This window comes from Camellia sinensis, chromosome 9 (genome assembly GCF_055761805.1).
Source record: "Camellia sinensis isolate YWXY chromosome 9, ASM5576180v1, whole genome shotgun sequence".
NCBI lineage: Eukaryota > Viridiplantae > Streptophyta > Magnoliopsida > Ericales > Theaceae > Camellia > Camellia sinensis.
The window spans coordinates 182917747-182935822 of NC_138969.1; the positions used below are offsets into that span (position 1 = coordinate 182917747).

General features: G+C 40.7%; 1 pseudogene across 1 annotated transcript; it reads right to left on the minus strand.

The window, feature by feature from the left end:
- Positions 1 to 268: 268 nt before the first annotated feature.
- On the minus strand, positions 269 to 5392 carry LOC145799968 (cysteine-rich receptor-like protein kinase 25; annotated as a pseudogene). The gene is made up of 4 exons (XR_014341354.1): positions 3940 to 5392; positions 1782 to 1988; positions 1481 to 1691; positions 269 to 1384 (listed from the first exon to the last, which is right to left on the minus strand). The product of XR_014341354.1 is annotated as a cysteine-rich receptor-like protein kinase 25 (transcript).
- Positions 5393 to 18076: the final 12684 nt, after the last annotated feature.

Genomic DNA, 18076 nt, shown 5'->3' on the forward strand with positions numbered 1-18076 from the left:
AAATAAAAATTCATCAAACAACATACATTAAAACATGGAGGTGGATATACACCACTTCAATATTATTTTCAAACAGTCCTTACCTCAACAATACAATGAATTCAGAAGTAACACCTATTTTCACGTAGTTTAACTCTTATTTTGCTCAAGGTTAAACCCTTTTTTTTTCTTCTCATTTTGTTCTCTCAAATATAATATGTATTCATGATTAGCATGCCGATTTTGATGCCTTTATCAATATCTTCGCAAAAGGATTACAAAAACTAGCTTCCATACCAATGGTAAACTAAATAAATTATTGAACAAAAAGATTGCAAAATAAAATCCAATCTATAGCAGTACTTTGTTCAACACATGCCAGTCTGTGAATCCTTTTAGAGAACCCAAAAAATAAGAATATAATTGTAAAAGTCACCAGGGTGACACATTGGAAAGTGTTACCTCATTAACAGACAGTGCGTTAACATTTGGTAAGGATTGAGCCGATTTCAATGTTAGTCTCCCAACGGAGAATGCTGGTCGTGTTGGTTGAGGAAGTGTCACGGTATCGCTTTCTAGCATCACGACTACAGATAACATAGTAAGCTTAGCTGCTGGGTTTTCTTGCACACACAACAATCCGATATTGATGCACTTCAATGCTTCGACTGCCACACATGACTGCACCAGTAATGGATTTATCATCTCCAATCCTTGACCTTCACACCATAATTTCCATGCCTATTACATTGTTCCAAGTAATGAAGTTAAATCCATGATTGTTTCTTAACTATCCTTTTTTTTCCCACTTTAAAAATAGAGAGATCTTAGAACTTACAAAAGTAAGAAGGCCACAACCATGCTCAGAAAGATAAAAACCAATTCCTTTTCCCACTTATTATCTCTAGCATGAGAACTCCAAAACTAAAAACTTCTGATTTAACAGAAAATAGTCATTTCATGGCATACTCTGGAGACATATATCCATTGTTGTAAAAGAAGACATCACAAATAATCAAGTGAGAGAGACATATATTTCAAAAACTTCATAATATATAGTTGAGGCGGTCCATTCTCAAACCCTTGATGCTTTTGCCCAAAACTATAGAGACAATGATTATACTGAATACTAAAATGTATATAGTTATATGTATGGAAGAGGCATACTATGTTCCAACCACTCTGTTTGTGTTTGCTTCACTTTGATTTCCACCAAATATCCTTGCCATTCCGAAGTCTAATATCTTGGGATTCATCTCAGGATCTAGCAAAACTTTGCTAGCTTTGAGGTCCCTGTGAATTATTCTAAGTCGTGAATCCTCATGGAGGTATAGAATGCCTCGAGCAATTCCATTAATAATGAGAATGTGTCTCTTCCAATCTAGTTCTGCACCTTTAGTTGAATCTAATAATGAAATGAACAACATTCAAGTTGATTATTATCTTTAGTGATTGATTTTTGGAATAATTTGGGTTGCATTAAAATTAAAACAGTCCACACCAAAGAGGAAAACATCTAAGCTTTTGTTGGGCATGTATTCATAAATGAGTAGTGATTCATTTTCCTCCAAGCAACAACCCAAGAGTCTGACGAGATTCTTATGTTGTAGTCTTGCAATTAAAGTACCTTCATTCTTGAACTCTTGAAGTCCTTGTCCCGATGTTCTTGAGAGCCTATTAACTGCAATTTCTTTGCCATCTGGCAATATACCCTGCAAACAGAGTTCAAGTCATGTCACCATATATATATGACAAGCAATGAATGATATCATCCATAGATTCATCATCAGTGCCATAAGTACCTTATAAACTGGATCAAATCCACCTTGTCTGAGCTTATTTTCTTCAGAAAAATGTTTTGTAGCTGCATGTATAAGATCTAACTTGATTGAAAGGAAGTCTTGCAATTTCACGTGCTTCTCTCCTTGTAAATTACCACTATTGTAGTCATTGTTGAATCTTCCTCGCCTGCCAAGTCTAGTGATTGAATTTCTGCATGAAAAGGAGAATTATATAACATATTAGGTTGTAATAGAATTGTTATAACAGTTAGAAGACTGTAATTACCTTTCTTTGTTCTTGCCTTTCTCCTCTGGTAGAGGATGCAACAACCAAGTAGTCCTATCACTATGAATGCTGACACACTTACGCTGATGCTAAATGTTTTTCCTTTCCTTCATTTCTTTCGTTCGCTTCCTTCTCAAAGCAAATGCTCATCTTTTAACAACTATTTAAGTCATAGTCATTTCATTTTCAATGCTCAATAACAATAAAAATGGGTTAGTACCTTTGTATCATTATTGTTAACCTTCTAGTTTTATTAGGTGCATGTTTTGACACCTTTCCTTTTGTTTTCTAGAAATTGAAATTTTATCATAAATCAAATCTTCTCGTTTTTGGTAATTATTGGGTTTTCTTTATTATTCTTGTGCTTAGTAGGAAATTGCGGTCAATGGAGAGGGTACTTAGGTATCAAGTTGAGTGAGGTTTTAAATTGAAGTCTATAAATAGCCGTTAACCTAAATTATAATATAATTATTAGCATACTAACCACTATTTTATTCGTTAAAAAAAAAGGATATTGTGATGTTTCCTAATGGCATTAGGTCTTGATTTTATTATAAATAAATCATGTTTTACGAATAGCTTGCCAAGGAAATGGGTGCCAATTGGCAACCCCATGGATATCCTTTGCGCTTTTCTTGTTTGAGATGCTCTGTTTTCTAGTTTGTACCCTTCGGGCAATTTTTTTTGTGTATATATATATTGAAAATCTCTAATCCGTTGAGGTTGGATTATATAATTTTGTCGAATTTATATCTTGTGTGTCATATTGGTAGTTCCTATATTTTGATCATTTATCATTTTGGTCCTTATAATATCAGTTGACTCGAATTTAATTTAGTCTAATTGATTATAATTATTAATGATTTTTAATGAAAAATATGTATATATGAGCAGATCATGCATTTATAGGCAAAATTATAAATTTATTTAACTTAGTGAATTAATCTCAACTAACTCAGAAGCAAATTTTTTTTTTTTTTTCAAAAATCCGAATCAGCGTTATTAATTGGACCAAATTAATACAAAATCTAAAATTACGAATAAAATTTGAACAAATTGAAATAACTTGGACCTAAATGACACGACGATCAAAATACAAATACTACCTAGATAATTGGCCCATATTTTTATAATTAGAATCAAGATTTGGTTACAAATTTGTTGATGCTACAAATAATAATTTGTTTGGTAAATTGATGAGAAAATAAAAAATAAATTAACTGAGTTTTCTCACTAACGTTTGGTTACGGAAGGCAATATTGGTAAAATAAAAAACCCAATTAATTAGATATAAGAGAATTCATTTTCTTTCTATTGTTCTTATTTTCTTACAATTTCTCACCTATTTGTAAATCAAAGATGAGGGAGAATTCTTTATCTCATCATTTTTATCATAATTCATCAAATCGCTCAATTTAAAAAAAAAAAAAAAATTGGGGTTTACCTGGACTGCTTATAGGCCCGGAAGTTGATTTTTTATTTATAAATTAAGCTTCTCCTTCTCCACTTAAAGAATAAGTTAATTTTTAACCTACAAAAAATTATAAAGTGTATTGTTAAGTTGAACCAAACTCATCAAATTATCTTAAATTAAACTATAAACTAGAAATAAGTCCTACCACAGTCATACCTAATATTACAACTGGGAAACAGAATCCTCGTACCCTTACTTCCATCACAGCAAATAGAAATATTTGAGATAGTCAAGTCCGGTGTGCACTGCGCTAGGCTGTACAGCGTCTGAAGCACTGAGAAATTCAAGGATTCTCTAGAGTTTTTTTTTTTTTAAATTTTCTAAAGTAGTGTGTTGTATGGGTGAGATTTAATGCTAAAAAATTGATATGACTTGTCATTAAATCTCAACCATACAACAAACCACTCTAAAAAACTTTAAGAAAAAAAAATTCTAGAGGACCCTTGCTCTGAGAAATTAGCTTCCCTGCTCGCAAACTTCTTACCAGACTCACTATTCGAAGCCCGAGTTGCTATGTCATCCATAACCCCTCCCCAGACTTCTCTGAAGTGGATTTGGTCCGTTACGTTCTGTATATTCCTAAAACCGTTGTATCCAAGCGATTCATCAGACACAGAGAAGGAAAAGGGCTGGTTTGAGTAGCGCAACATGCACCCATCGTACCAACTTATGACAACCTTCGACGTGGGACACCTTTGTACTACTTCGTTAGTAGCAGACACCACACATTCCTGACAAATGTCAGTGGAAACATCGCCGCGACAGAGAAAGAGACAGTAATATATCAGGGGCGGTGCCGCCAGCTTTAGAGTAATCAAAGCCATTGTTGGTGTTGAAAGCTGAGGAAGACAGATTAGAGAAGATGGTATTGAGGTTGGATTTGTATGTGCTGTTAGGAGTGTAAGTGGTTGTATTTGGGCAATAAGAATATAGGAAATTTGGGGTTGCTTTGATTCTGAGGCTAAGCAAGGAAAGTATGCAAAAGAACAGGAGTCTGGAGATATTGAAGGACGTTGCTCCAATCCAAGGCATACTGGTTCGGTTTATCAAAATCAAATTTCAGATTCAGATTCAGATTCACATTTCAGATGTAATGGTTAGGAAATGAGTGGAGAAGATGAAAACCATTGCCCTAGCTCCCCCGACTGACTGCAACTAAAAAAATAAGAAGCGATTTTAACTTAGGCATCCAATTCCAACGGTTAGGGGTTTGCACGGGTAGGATTGGGTCGGGTGTACCCACAATCCGACAGCTGAACCGAGCATCGGGTTAGAAACCTGCACACCCGTTGTCGACCGATCTGGTATTCGAAATCGGCCGCAACAAACCACTCGGATTGACGGTCGGTTCGGTCGGCGATGGAATAACAACTCCCTTCCATAAAACAAGTCTTCGATTCAGACATGTATACAAACAAATCGCTTCAAAGATTCAAACATGTGATTCAAACAAAATAATGAATAGATTCAAATATGAAAGAGTTGCGAGAGACAGAAATAGAGTGATTTTTTTTTTTTCTAAAAAAAAACATTGCCGCCGATTGGCACCACAACCACCATCGATGAACTCCATCGTCCTCATCATCGCTCGTGTTCCATCGTTCTGTTACAGCTTTATCACCTCACCATCGATCGCCATCGCTTTGCCATGTCGCTCGCTCTGTGGCCATCAGGCCATTTGGGTTTCTACGAGAGAGAGATTGCATAAGGGAAATAAGGTTTAACAAAAGGCAATCGAAGATTGGAGGAAAGGAAGAACGAAGATAAGGGGTCTTGTGGCTTTACAAGAATATAGAAAGATAATGAGTGAATAGATTGAAAGAGAATGAGTGAATACAGAGAGAGTCTGTATTAGAATAGGGAGAGAGAGAGAGTTTTTATTGGGAAAAACAAAAATTACATTCATTTGTATACAGAGATATAGGGGTGTTTTCGGAGAACTTTCTAAAAAAAAAATTAATTAATTAATTTTTTGATTTTTTAATTTTTTTATAAAAAAAATAAAAATAAAAATAAAATAAAATAAAAAGCAGCTAAAAAATCAGGTTTTTATCACCTTTCTAAAACAACATATGGAGAGAGTTTGTATTGAAAGAAGAGAAATAGACGTATCAAAAACTGTGAGAGAGAGTTGGGAAGAGAAAATATTTCCTTTGCTTGGTTAGATAGCGTTTGATATCATTTACGTTTTTTTTAAATGTGTTTGATTTTAATAAAATGTTTAAAAAAAATTCAAAATATAAACTAAAAAATATGTTTGTTCGGACTTAAAATATTTATAGTTATTTTTATTATTTATGACAATGGAATCACACACATTATAGTTGAAAAACAAATTAATTAAAAAAATATTTGAAAAAAATTAATAAAAAAATATTTGAAAAAAATTTAATTGGGGAAAAAAATATTTGAAAAAAAAATAAATTGAAAAAAATTATTTGAAATAAAAATGAAAATAAATTATTTGAAAAAAAAATTAATTGGAAAAAAAAAATTGAAAATTGAAAACGTAAACTCATTTTTTGAGTTTATGTTTTTTTCACAAATTTATAAACTAGGTCAATCATTTATAAACCAAAAAAATTATCAAAAATTTTTTTATAACAGTTTTAAAATTTTTTGTAAATATAAACTAAAAACGAAATGTAATTGTATTGTCTATTCATCTCAATTTTCAGCATACAAATATATATATATATATATATATTGTATTATATAACTCTCGCATTTTTATTACGTAGGACAAATAGTGTATTGATGAAAAATATGAATAATTTTTCTCGCTCACTCTTATTTAGTAGTCACATTTTTATTATATGATTAATTAATGAACTAACAAAAGGTTGACATTGATATTTATGTAGGGATTAAAGTAAAATTTAATTAAAAGTATAGAGAGTTAACTATCACAATTTTATATGTATGTATCAAAATAAAATTTGACTAAAAATATAAAAGGTTAATTATTATAATTTGATGCAAAGTGTAATTTCCCTTGAAAAATAAGAAAAGTCCATATGATAGGACAGGAGTGGGATGTTGGAGTCATTAGACATATTAGTTCGGAACTTTCCTTGAACCTTGAACAAAGGGATAATCACACCACCTACGTTTTCAAGTGGTGAAAAAATTGGTGAGATATTACTTTTTATGCTGTTTGATTGTAGAATTAATTTAGATGGTTTTGGTGTGAGAATTGTTAGTAAATAAATTAATAAAAATTATGTTCGATTGTATATTAGTGTGATGCTATTAGTTAGGGTTGTCTGGAATGACCTAAATAAGCCTCTGTTTGGCAAGTGAGGTTGGAGGCTTTTTTGGCTATTTTAGCCACAAAAAACAAAATAGGCTATTTTAGCCATAACAAACAAAACATCACATCCAACCCATAATCATTACATTCTTCTCTCACAAAAAAACTCAAAAAAGCCAAAAAGCCAAAAAGCCCTTCCCAAACCAAGCTTTTAAGCCCAGGCTAAAATAGCCAAAAAAGCCAAAAAGCCAAAAAGCCAACCCACCTCCCAAACCAAGCCTAAGTGTACTTTTTGTCTTTTTACGAAAAGATGTGCAGAAAAGTAGAGAAGTGATATGATGAAAAAAAGATAAAAAGATAAAAAGATGAATTATTTTACAATTGTCAAACTTGGCCTTAGTTGAAATTAAATATTTAAAATTACATTAAAGCCTTTATTATATAAAATGTAACTTTGCTACCTACATAAAATTAAAAGAAAAATTATTTTTTCCCTACCAATTCTCCAATTCCATGGGGTTAGAATAATCATCCTACATAATCCTCTCCTTGAAAGGCATTAATAATTCCAAAGGATGGTTAGACCTCAGCCTTCTATTTCAACCAAATATAATTTTTATGAGACCATGATATTACTAATCCAATCCTATGGCCTTTGGATTGAAACAAACATATGGCATTACTAGGGTTTTTGGTTTTATTGGACCATGTAACTGGACACGTTTTGTGCCACGCCATCTGTACGGGGAGGAAATAATTCTCCTCGTATAATCCTGTTGACCAAGTCCACGCTCCTCCGTACGACGTCGCTTTGTCACCTGAAAACACATACGTGAGCTAGCCGGCGGGTGTGTGCCGGAAACCTCTCCGATGCCTAAGTCAGAAAACTTGACAAATAGACAAAGCTCTAAATTCTCAGAAAGATTGTGTTCAATTACCTCCTCCAAGGTGATGCTTGTGAGCTTTTATAAGTTTCATATGGCACAATCCTAGTAGGACTTGTATTTCTCCATGCAGAGTCCTCCTAAGATTCATACTCTTAAGGATAATGCTTATCCTTTCACACCCTCCCCCACTGCTTAAACCAAGTGGGATGGTTCTCTTTATGGCCGAACTTCCATTTGACCGAAGTAAAAATGGCTATGCCGAGCCACAAAGTAGGTCGTACTAACAGTTGTTCGGTTCTTCTTCATGCTACACCATATCTCGGTTCTCTCATACATGAACCGTGGTGTGTTCGGACCGAACCAACGACTCGACCGGTATAATCTCTCAAACCGGTATGCCTCTAAGGCCGGTATAACTTCAAGTTGCTCCCAGACCGAAGTTCATTTACAATCTTCTAACCGAAGTAACTCTACCCTTCGTGAGCCGAAGTAATTTCACCTCCTTGGGCCGAAGTAACTTTGTCTTCCCAAGGCCGGAGTAACTTTGCCCTTCTGGGCCGGAATATCTATTGCGGCCTTTTTACTTAGTCCTTCGCGTTTTGGGCCTCAATGCCCAACTCCCAGCTCGGCCCAATTTTTCCCAAAAATTACCCTCTCAATTGCCCCTTAATTCCATCTGCATAGCATGATTGGGATTACCAGTCCATCAGCCGAGCTGACGTCGTTTTAAGCTATTCTAGCCGAGCTAAAAACCCTCGAATTTTTCAGCCGAGCTAATTTTACTCCGGGCCCTGTTTTGTCCAGTCAAAAACGTCTCTTCAATCATAGTGTCTGTAACACTTCCCATTCTTATGACACGTGGCATGTTTTGATTGGTTAAGGACGGCTGTCACGCCGTCTTCGTGTTTCGTTATTTTGAAACAGTTCCCGCCTTTTCTTTCCGCCTTTTTCTCTCTCTTCTTTCACAAAACAACCTCTCTTTTCCTTGAATCACTTCACCTTCCATTCTTCATTTCCTTTCTGTGTTCTTGCTGTGCTCGTGTCTCCATTGCTGCTGTTGTCTCCATCTCTAGCTTCTCTCTTATACGGGTAAACACGCCTATCCTTCTTGTTTTGCCTGTTTTTTCATCTGTTTTTGTTTTGTATGCTTTTTGCAAACATTTTTCTCCATTTGTCTGCTTTGCTTTTGTACTTTTACGAAGAAACCAGTAGAACTCCATGTATGTATGAGCTATTATGTAGAAAACCAGCCCTAGATCCAAAATCACATAGTAACCGAACTAGGATCCTGTTTGCCCCCACAGGTAGATCTCTGTAGTCAAGAACCGAACTAGAACTTAAAAGCTTCAATGGGTTACCAGAGCCTGACTCACTTTAGCCGAAATAAGACCACCACATTTTGAATATAGAAAACCAGGAACTTCGGCTGTCAACCGAACTAAGCTTTCGGGGTCAAGCCGTTCTTGGTTCCTAAACCGAACTCAGAAAGCCGCCCCTAGAAGCTTAACCGAAGTAACTTTATTCATTCCACAACTGATTTAGGCCTTGGGGCTAGACCAGCTTTCTTAGTTTTTTAGACCGAACTCAGAAAGCTGCCCCTAGACGATAAACCGGTCTAATCTGCTCAAGATCGAGCTAACAAACCTTTTGATAAACCGAGGTAGAACCAGCCCACTAAGCCGAAGTAGGATTTGCATATCTTGCTTATAATTTGTAGCGCGGTCCAACGATCTGTGCTTAACCCCTTTGTTTTCTACCTTGCAGACTTAGGTTGCCCAGGCATTCCTGCGTGTGCTCAACTGAGCTACTGAGCCTAATTTTTGTACCGAAATAATTTATTCATAAATTATACAACAAATGGGTAAGTATAGATATTTAGTCGAAACCCCTGGTGGCATGGCCGAATTTAGGCAAGATTACCAGATTCCTGATGATGTCCAACTGGTGTTGGCCAAGAAAGATGCTACTCCCTGGGACAATGAAGGCGTCGTCCCTTTTACCCTTCAATCCATAATAGAAACCGGACTACGGTTTCCTGTCCAACCACTAATCTGCGAGTTTCTTATACAGACTAGGTTGTGCCCCACCCAACTGTCCACCAATACATATCGTATTATAATGGGAATAGCCGCATTAAACCACCAAACCGGACTAAATCTTGGTCTGGCCAAGATCTTTCATCAATACTCTATTGGCTCAAAGAATGCTGGGTGGGTCTATTACCTTAGAATTCGCCGCCGCCGAGAGAAGATAATTAAACACACTCCGGACAAAGATCTTAATAATGATGATTTCTTTTGGGTCTCTGGGAACTTTGAGGATTTTCAAGCTCAAATTCCTGGCCGACCTATAAATTGGAAAATAGGAGAGCCTGGTAATTTAACTTCGGTCTTCTTCCTTGCATTTTATTTCAGTTCTTCAGTCCATTGACCGAACTAACACTTCTCTTTTTTGCAGATTTTGCCCACCTCCGTTCTCTATATAGCTATCCCAACCTTGCGATTTTGCGAGCCGCACTACGGTGTCAAGAAAGCAGTTGGGCTAAGCTTCTGAACTTTGAACCGACCTACCGGTACAGCGGTCGCCGAAAAGCAAAGGTAACCGATTTTCTTCTTGAGGAAGACCCAGAACCGGACCCAACTTTGCCCGAAATAAGACTTGTTCCATTAACTGCTGAGGAAGAAATGGCAAAGAAGAGCAGAGTCAGGGCCCTTCTAACTTCAACAACCAGAGCCGAAGTACAACCATCCGTCGAGGCACAGCCTGCCGTTGTGGCCCTCCCTTCTCAGCAGCCTTCTACATCTCGACCTTCCAAACGCGCCCGACCTACATCGACCGAACAGCAACTTGTCGATGAGGTTGAATCCATCCCCCAGAGCCCTCAACCTTCCCCTCAACCGGAGCAAACTGACCGAGCTGAATCTCCGAAGTGGGCTCCGCCGCTGACCTTCAACGACCGAAACATCAAAGCCACTGACTCGGTCGTAGCCGAAAAAGACCACCAACTGGCCTTTAACCTGGCCAAAAGTGTGTGCCTCCCCAAGGACATGGAGCACCACTTGAAGCAGCTGAACACCGAAATGAAATCAATTTGGTCTGCTTCCAAGTCCATGATCTTGGTAAGTAGCTCTGTTGTTTTTTCTGTCTAAATTTTTCCAACTTTTACTTCGGCTGAGAAGAAATCTTTGTTTTGCCAGGCCTTGCAAAAGAACAATATCACTTATAGGAAAGTCCAAGAACTCTGCAAGACCACAAGGCAAGCGATGGCGGAAGCCGAAGCGAAGGTGGCCGAACTAGTGGAGGCCGAAAGGAGAATGACCGAGCTTCAAGCGGAGAACGGCCGACTTGTCGAGCTGGTTAACTCGGCTGAAGCGGAGAAGCAAAAAGCGGCCATTGTAATGAAAGACAAATATCTGTGCGAGCTGCTGAAGCTAGAGAAGAGAAAAGACGCCGAAATAAACGAACTAAAAAAGAACATGGAGGCGGCCGAAAAGGAGGGGTACAAGCGAGGTTACAAGGAGGCAGAGGAGGCCTATGTCAAACAATGCGACGCCGCCAAGGAGCTTTTCTTCAAGTGCGGCTGGAGGGCGGCTGTGGAGAAGCTCGGTCATGATGAACAGACCGAGGTTTTCGACCCTCCAGCGTACTTTATACCGAAGTCTCTTGCGGCGTATGCAGATGCCTTGCAACAAGAGTTCCTGGAGGACTCTGACACTGATGACTCCTCTGCTCCTGAAGACATTCCGGTTGTTGGCGCCGACCCATTACTTCGGTTGGAACCCATGGTAGAGGACCTTCCTAACGAGCAGCCGAATGAAGACGTGGTTCCAACCGAAGGAATCATGGCAGCCGAGAATGAGCTTCCTCTTGAGACCGGTCTCCGAGTTGGTGATGATGCAGCTTTTGACACCGAAATAGATGAACTTTTTTCTTAATTTTGCACTCTGTTCTTTGTAACCGAACTAAGTCCCTTTGTAATGACTTTTCTTGCAATGAAAATTTTACTTCTCTTATTCCGGTTGTTGTGTGTATGCTTGCATTTGTAATGTCTTCTATTACCCCAACTTCTATTTCGGTTTTGGCTTTTTAATCTATGCTTACCAGCCAACCACTCCTTAGCCGATATACTTACTTCGGCTAAGGAGTACAAAGTGTTTGGTTAATTCCAGCCAACCACTCTTCAGTCATGCACTTACTTCGGCTGAAGGGTAACAAGAGTTGGTTTATTCCAGCCAACCACTCTTCAGCCGCACTTACTTCGGCTGAAGAGTAACAAGAGTTGGTTTATTCCAGCCAACCACTCTTCAGTCATGCACTTACTTCGGCTGAAGAGTAACAAGAGTTGGTTTATTCCAGCCAACCACTCTTCGGCCATGCACTTACTTCGGCTGAAGAGTAACAAGAGTTGGTTTATTCCAGCCAACCACTCTCCAGCCATGCACTTACTTCGGCTGAAGAGTAACAAGAGTTGGTTTATTCCAGCCAACCGCTCTTCAGCCTTGCACTTACTTCGGCTGAAGAGTAACAAGAGTTGGTTTATTCCAGCCAACCACTCTTCAGCTGTGCACTTACTTCGGCTGAAGAGTAACAAGAGTTGGTTTATTCCAGCCAACCATTCTTCAGCCGTGCACTTACTTCGGCTGAAGAGTAACAAGTGTTGGTTTATTCCAGCCAACCACTCTTCAGCCGTGCACTTACTTCGGCTGAAGAGTAACAAGTGTTGGTTTATTCCAGCCAACCACTCTTCAGCCGTGCACTTACTTCGGCTGAAGAGTAACAAGTGTTGGTTTATTCCAGCCAACTATTGAAGTTAGTTTTTCCAGCTAACTTATAGTATTTGGTTATTCCGACCAAATGTCCTGCAGCCTGGATCCTTATCCTGGGCTTAGGAAGGGTGTTGGTTTAATCCAGCCAACCTCTAAGTTAGTTTTTCCAGCTAACTTAGAATAGAATGTTTGCAATATACTTAAGTCTTGAAAGCTAACTTTTACAAAGAGTAATTTGTGCTAAAAAGAATTTCTCATTTTATTGAAGGGAGAGAAAATTACATATGTTTGAAAAAGAAAAGCTATAAGTAAAATAACTTGAGATTGGCCGTATTCCATGGCCTGGGGATTGCCTTGCCATTCTTGTCTTCTAGGTGGTATGCCCCTTTACCTGCTAATCCAACCACCTTATAAGGACCTTCCCAATTTGGGCCTAACTTGCCGTCTCCTGGGATCAAGGTATTTCCCATTACTTTGCGTAGTACCCAATCCCCAATCTTGAATTGTCTCGGATGGACCTTTTTGCTGTATTTTCTGATTAACTCTCGTTGGTATGAGGCGATGTGGACTAGTGCTCTTTCTCTTCTTTCTTCTGCAAGGTCGAGTTCTAAGGCTATGGCTTCTCCATTTAAGTCTGGATCAAAATTTTCGCTTCGAATTGTGGGGAGGCCAACTTCTAGTGGGATCACTGCCTCCATTCCATAGCCTAAGGAGAATGGTGTTTCTCCAGTTGATCGCCGAGGTGTGGTGCGGTAAGCCCATAAGACGTGAGGAAGTTCATCCGCCCACTTGCCTTTTGCTTTCTCTAGCCTTTTCTTTAGTCCATCCAAGACGACTTTATTCGATGCTTCAGCTTGTCCATTCGCTTGAGGATATGCCGGCGTGGAATTGTAGAACTCTATCTTGTATTCTTCACAAAAGCTTCTGAAGATTCTGCCGTCGAACTGAGTTCCATTGTCTGAGATCAGTGCTTTTGGTATGCCAAACCGAGTGATGATATTCTGCCAGACAAACTTCTTCACATCTTTTTCTTTGATTGATGCCAATGCTTCTGCTTCCACCCACTTTGTGAAGTAGTCTGTTGCTGCGAGAAAGAATTTTCTACCCCCGGGTGCTGTTAGAAGTGGTCCTACTATGTCTAAGCCCCACATTGCGAAAGGCCATGGGCTAGTTAAGGGTAGGAGTTCTCTTGCTGGTTGATGTATTTGGTGCGCGACTTTCTGGCATTTTTCACACTTCTTCACATATTTCTCTGAGTCTGCTTGCATATATGGCCACCAATATCCTTGCGAAATAGCCCTGTAAGCGAGCGATCTTCCCCCTTGATGACTTCCGCATACTCCTTCGTGTATTTCGAACAGGAATGCTTCTATTTTGCTGGGATGAACGCACTTGAGGTAAGGCCCAGAGAATGACTTCTTGTATAATGCCAATGATGGAGATAGCCAAAATCGCTGCGATTTTGCCCTTATTCTGTTGGCTTCTTTTTTCTCTTCTGGAAGGATGCCGTCTTTTAGGAACAGGATGATAGGATCCATCCAAGAAGGGCCTAATTCTGTGCAACATACTTCTTCTGCTTCGGGGTCTTCTATGCTTGGTCTTGGTAAGAAGTCGATGAGTAATGGATGAGGGATTGATGTATCTGCCATTGAGGCCAGGCCTGCTAGCTCATCCGCTCGGCTGTTTTCTTCCCTGCCAATTTGTTCTATCCTTACCACATCAAACTTCTTGATCTCCGTTCTGACTAACTCTTGATACTTGGCCATTCTGTCGTCCTTTGCTTCATATTCGCCAGAAATTTGGTTTACCACCAGCAGAGAGTCACTGTATACCATTATTTCGGTTGCTTTCATGAAGTATGCTGATTTGAGTCCTGCGAGAAGCGCCTCATACTCCGCTTCATTGTTGGATGCTAGGAAGCCAAGGTTGATTGCTTGCTCTATAACCAGGCCGTCTGGAGAGATGAGGACTATGCCAAGCCCTGCACCATGTCGGTTGGATGCTCCATCCACAAAGAGCTTCCACATCTCTCCAACGAATAGTTTCCAGCAAGTGGAAGGATCAGATGATGCCATGGGGTCAAGGATGGTGTTTTCTTCAAAGTCCATGTTGGTTGTCTGTCCTTCGTCCTCTGTTTGAACTATTGGTGAGCCTTTGTTTGTTTCTTCCTTGTTGTCCTTAGTATGGTCTGCCTTGGTGCTTGATTGACTACCTTCCACTAGGGGTTGCGCTATTCCGGCGTCAACTTCCGTCCCTAGTTCGGTTGTGTCAGTCAGGTCGACTGGGCAGATATGATGACTTCCAGGAGTAAATTCTGCGACAAAGTCTGCCAAAGATTGGGCTTTTATTGCGGTCTTGGGTTGGAACTTAATGTCGAATTGTCCCAATTCCACTGCCCACTTTAAGATTCGCCCACTAAAGTTCGCCCTTTCAAATAGAGCTTTTAGTGGAAAGGCCGTGAGGACGACTATGGTGTGGGCGTGAAAGTATTGCGCTAATTTTCTGGATGCCATCATTAATGCTAATGCTAATTTCTCCAACGGCAAGTACCTTGTTTCGGCTCCCAATAATGTCTTGCTGACATAAAAGATGGGCAAGTGTTGTATTCCTTCTGCACGAACCAACACTGCGCTGACTGCGTGCTGAGAGACTGCCAGGTACAAAAAGAGTTCTTCACCAGGTACTGGAGTAACAAGTAGTGGTGGGGAAGACATGTATTCCTTCAAGCTTTCCAGAGCTCGGTCGCATTCTTCATCCCACTCAAACTTGGCCTTTAAAGCTTGGAAGAACGGTCGTAGTCTGTCCGACGACCTGCTTATGAACCGGTTGAGTGCAGCCGCCATACCAGTGAGATGCTGCACTTCTTTGACTGAGTTTGGTCTCTCCAACTCCTGGATTGCTTTGATCTGAGAGGGGTCGGCTTCTATACCTCGGTTGGTCACCAGGAAGCCCAAGAATTTTCCAGATCCAACTCCGAATGCGCATTTGGACGCATTTAGGTGTAGCTTGTGTTTCTTCAGGATCTGGAACATCTCGCCTAGGTCTTTAAGATGGTCATTCTCATCCTTGCTTTTGACCACCATGTCGTCGATGTAAGCCTCCATTGTTCTGCCTAACAATGGTTCGAACATCTTGGTGACCATCCTTTGGAATGTCGCCCCAGCGTTCTTTAGGCCAAAGGGCATGACCTTGTAGCAATATAACCCCCTTGGTGTTGTGAAGGAGGTGACCTCTTGGTCTGGTTCATGCATGGCGATCTGGTGGTAGCCTCTGTATGCATCCAGGAAGCTAAGACGGTTATGCCCTGCCGTTAGGTCCACCAGTTGATCTATCCTTGGTAGAGGAAAGCTATCTTTTGGGCACGCCTTGTTGACTGTTTTGTAGTCGACGCAGACACGCCATTTACCATTCTTTTTTGGCACTACGACTGTGTTGGAGATCCACCTTGGGTAGTGCACTTCCCTTATTGCTCCTGCCTCCAGCAGGTTGCCTACCTCTTCTGCCACTATCTCGGCGTGGTGGAGTGCCGATCTGCGTGTGCGTTGAATGACAGGTCTGGCGGATGGGTGGATATTGAGTTGGTGACTGATGAAGTTTGGATCAATGCCTGGCATGTCGTAAGGTGTCCAGGCAAACACTTCGATATTAGAGGTCAGGAATTCCAAGACCTCTAATCTCTCAGTGCTGGACAATGATGAGCCAAGCAAGAAGAACTTATCCGGGTTCTTCTCATCTATTTTTACTTCCACCAAGTCCTCCACCGCTTTCTGATCAGTTTCTTTACCGACGTCCGCGAATAGTTCATTACTCTCTGGTTCTTCCACTGAATGAACGTATCCTTTGGCAGCTCGACTTCCATTCGCTGTGGCGAAGCATTGTTTTGACATGATCTGATCGCCATAGACTTCTTCAATTATACCGGCGTCATTGGGGAACCGCATTACCTGATGGTATGATGACGCTACCGAACGCATGGCATGCAGCCATGTTCTGCCCAGGATGATGTTGTAGGTGGAGGGGACCTTTAATACCCAGAACTCCACTTGTTTTGTTACACTTCCTGCTCTGACTGGAAGGATTATTTTGCCGACAGGCCACTCTGACATGGAGTTGAATCCAATCAGGGGAGAAACTGCAGGTGCCAAGTCTTTGTCTTGCAGTTTCAGTTGCTTGAATGTGTCGTAATACATGATCTCACATGAACTACCCTGGTCAATCAGAATCCGCTTGACGTCAAAATCCTTGACTCGGAGAGTGACAACCAGGGCATCATTATGGGGGCAGTAAATTCGTTCCAAGTCCTTATCCGAAAAGGACATGACGTTTGTTACCTCTGTCCTCCCCTTCTTGATGGCAGGTTGGGCACTTAATACTTCCCTAAAGTGCTCAGCCTTCTTGATTGAACCTCTGAGCTCGCATACGCGCTCAGGTTCAAAAACTCCATGAATTACATTGATAATGCCTTGAGGTGGTGCATCGTCTGGCATTCTATTGGGATGGTCATTATGATCTTGGGGGGCCGGTTGCGCTCCTCCTTCAATGTATTTGTCCAAGTGGCCTGCTGCCACTAATTCTTTCAAGTGCTGTCTCAGTGGCGTGCAATTCTCAGTTCGGTGCCCCTTTTCTTTGTGGAAGGTGCACCGTGATCTGTCGTCGTAATTCTTCTGAGCTTTCCCTAGCTTGGCTGGCCACTTGACAAATGGCTCGTCTTTTATTTCGCTCAGAATCCGATATATTGGTTTTTTGAACACCGTTGTTATGGCAGTGCGGATTCTCAACCATCTTTTGTCTGGGTCTTCTCCGTTATCTCGTCTGCCACGCCCGTTCTTATTCTGCCTATCTACTGTATTGACCTTTGCTGAGGCCTTCTTTTCTGGTACCGTGTTTGCACTGGATTTTACTTTTGCCCGTGCGCCATCCTCTTCTACCCTGATGTGCTGATGCACTCTTTCCATCAGGGCCTCCATGGTGAGGGGTGGCGTCATGGTAATCGAATCCCTTAGTCTGTTCCCTACTGGTAGGCCTCTTTTGTATTGCGCAATGGCTAGATTGGTGGGGCAGTCTCCAATCTGGTTGAAAGTCTCCCAGTAGCGACTGTTGTAAGATCTGAGGGTCTCTTTTTCACCCATGTCGATAGAGAGTAACTGGTCTATCTCTACCGGTGTTTTAGTGTTTGTTCGAAACCTTGTTACGAACGCTTCTGCCAATTGGGCCCAGGAGGCTATGCTGCCCTCTGGGAGTTTTTCGAACCAAGTCAAGCCTAGGTCGCCCAGACTTGATGGGAAGAGTATGCACATTAAGGCCTCGTTTCGCCTGTACACAGCCATGACTTGGCGAAAGTGGCTCAAGTGTGAATATGGGTCCGTCCTCCCTTCATATGTATTGAATTTCGGCTGAAGGAAGCCTGATGGTAGGGGTGCGTTTTCGATCGCTGGGACAAACGGCGAAGTCTGTAGTCTTGCCAATGCCTTGTCCGTTGGTTCGTAGGCCGGTCGCGGTATTGGCATTCCAACCTCGACGCTTCCATGCGTCCAAGGAGCCAACCGTTGTAAGGCCGAAACTCGGTGTGGATCTCTTGCCCTGGCATCCTCCTTGCATCGTGCTTTCTCTTCTAGCACGGTTCGTAAGTCGGATGACCTGGGCAGCTCTG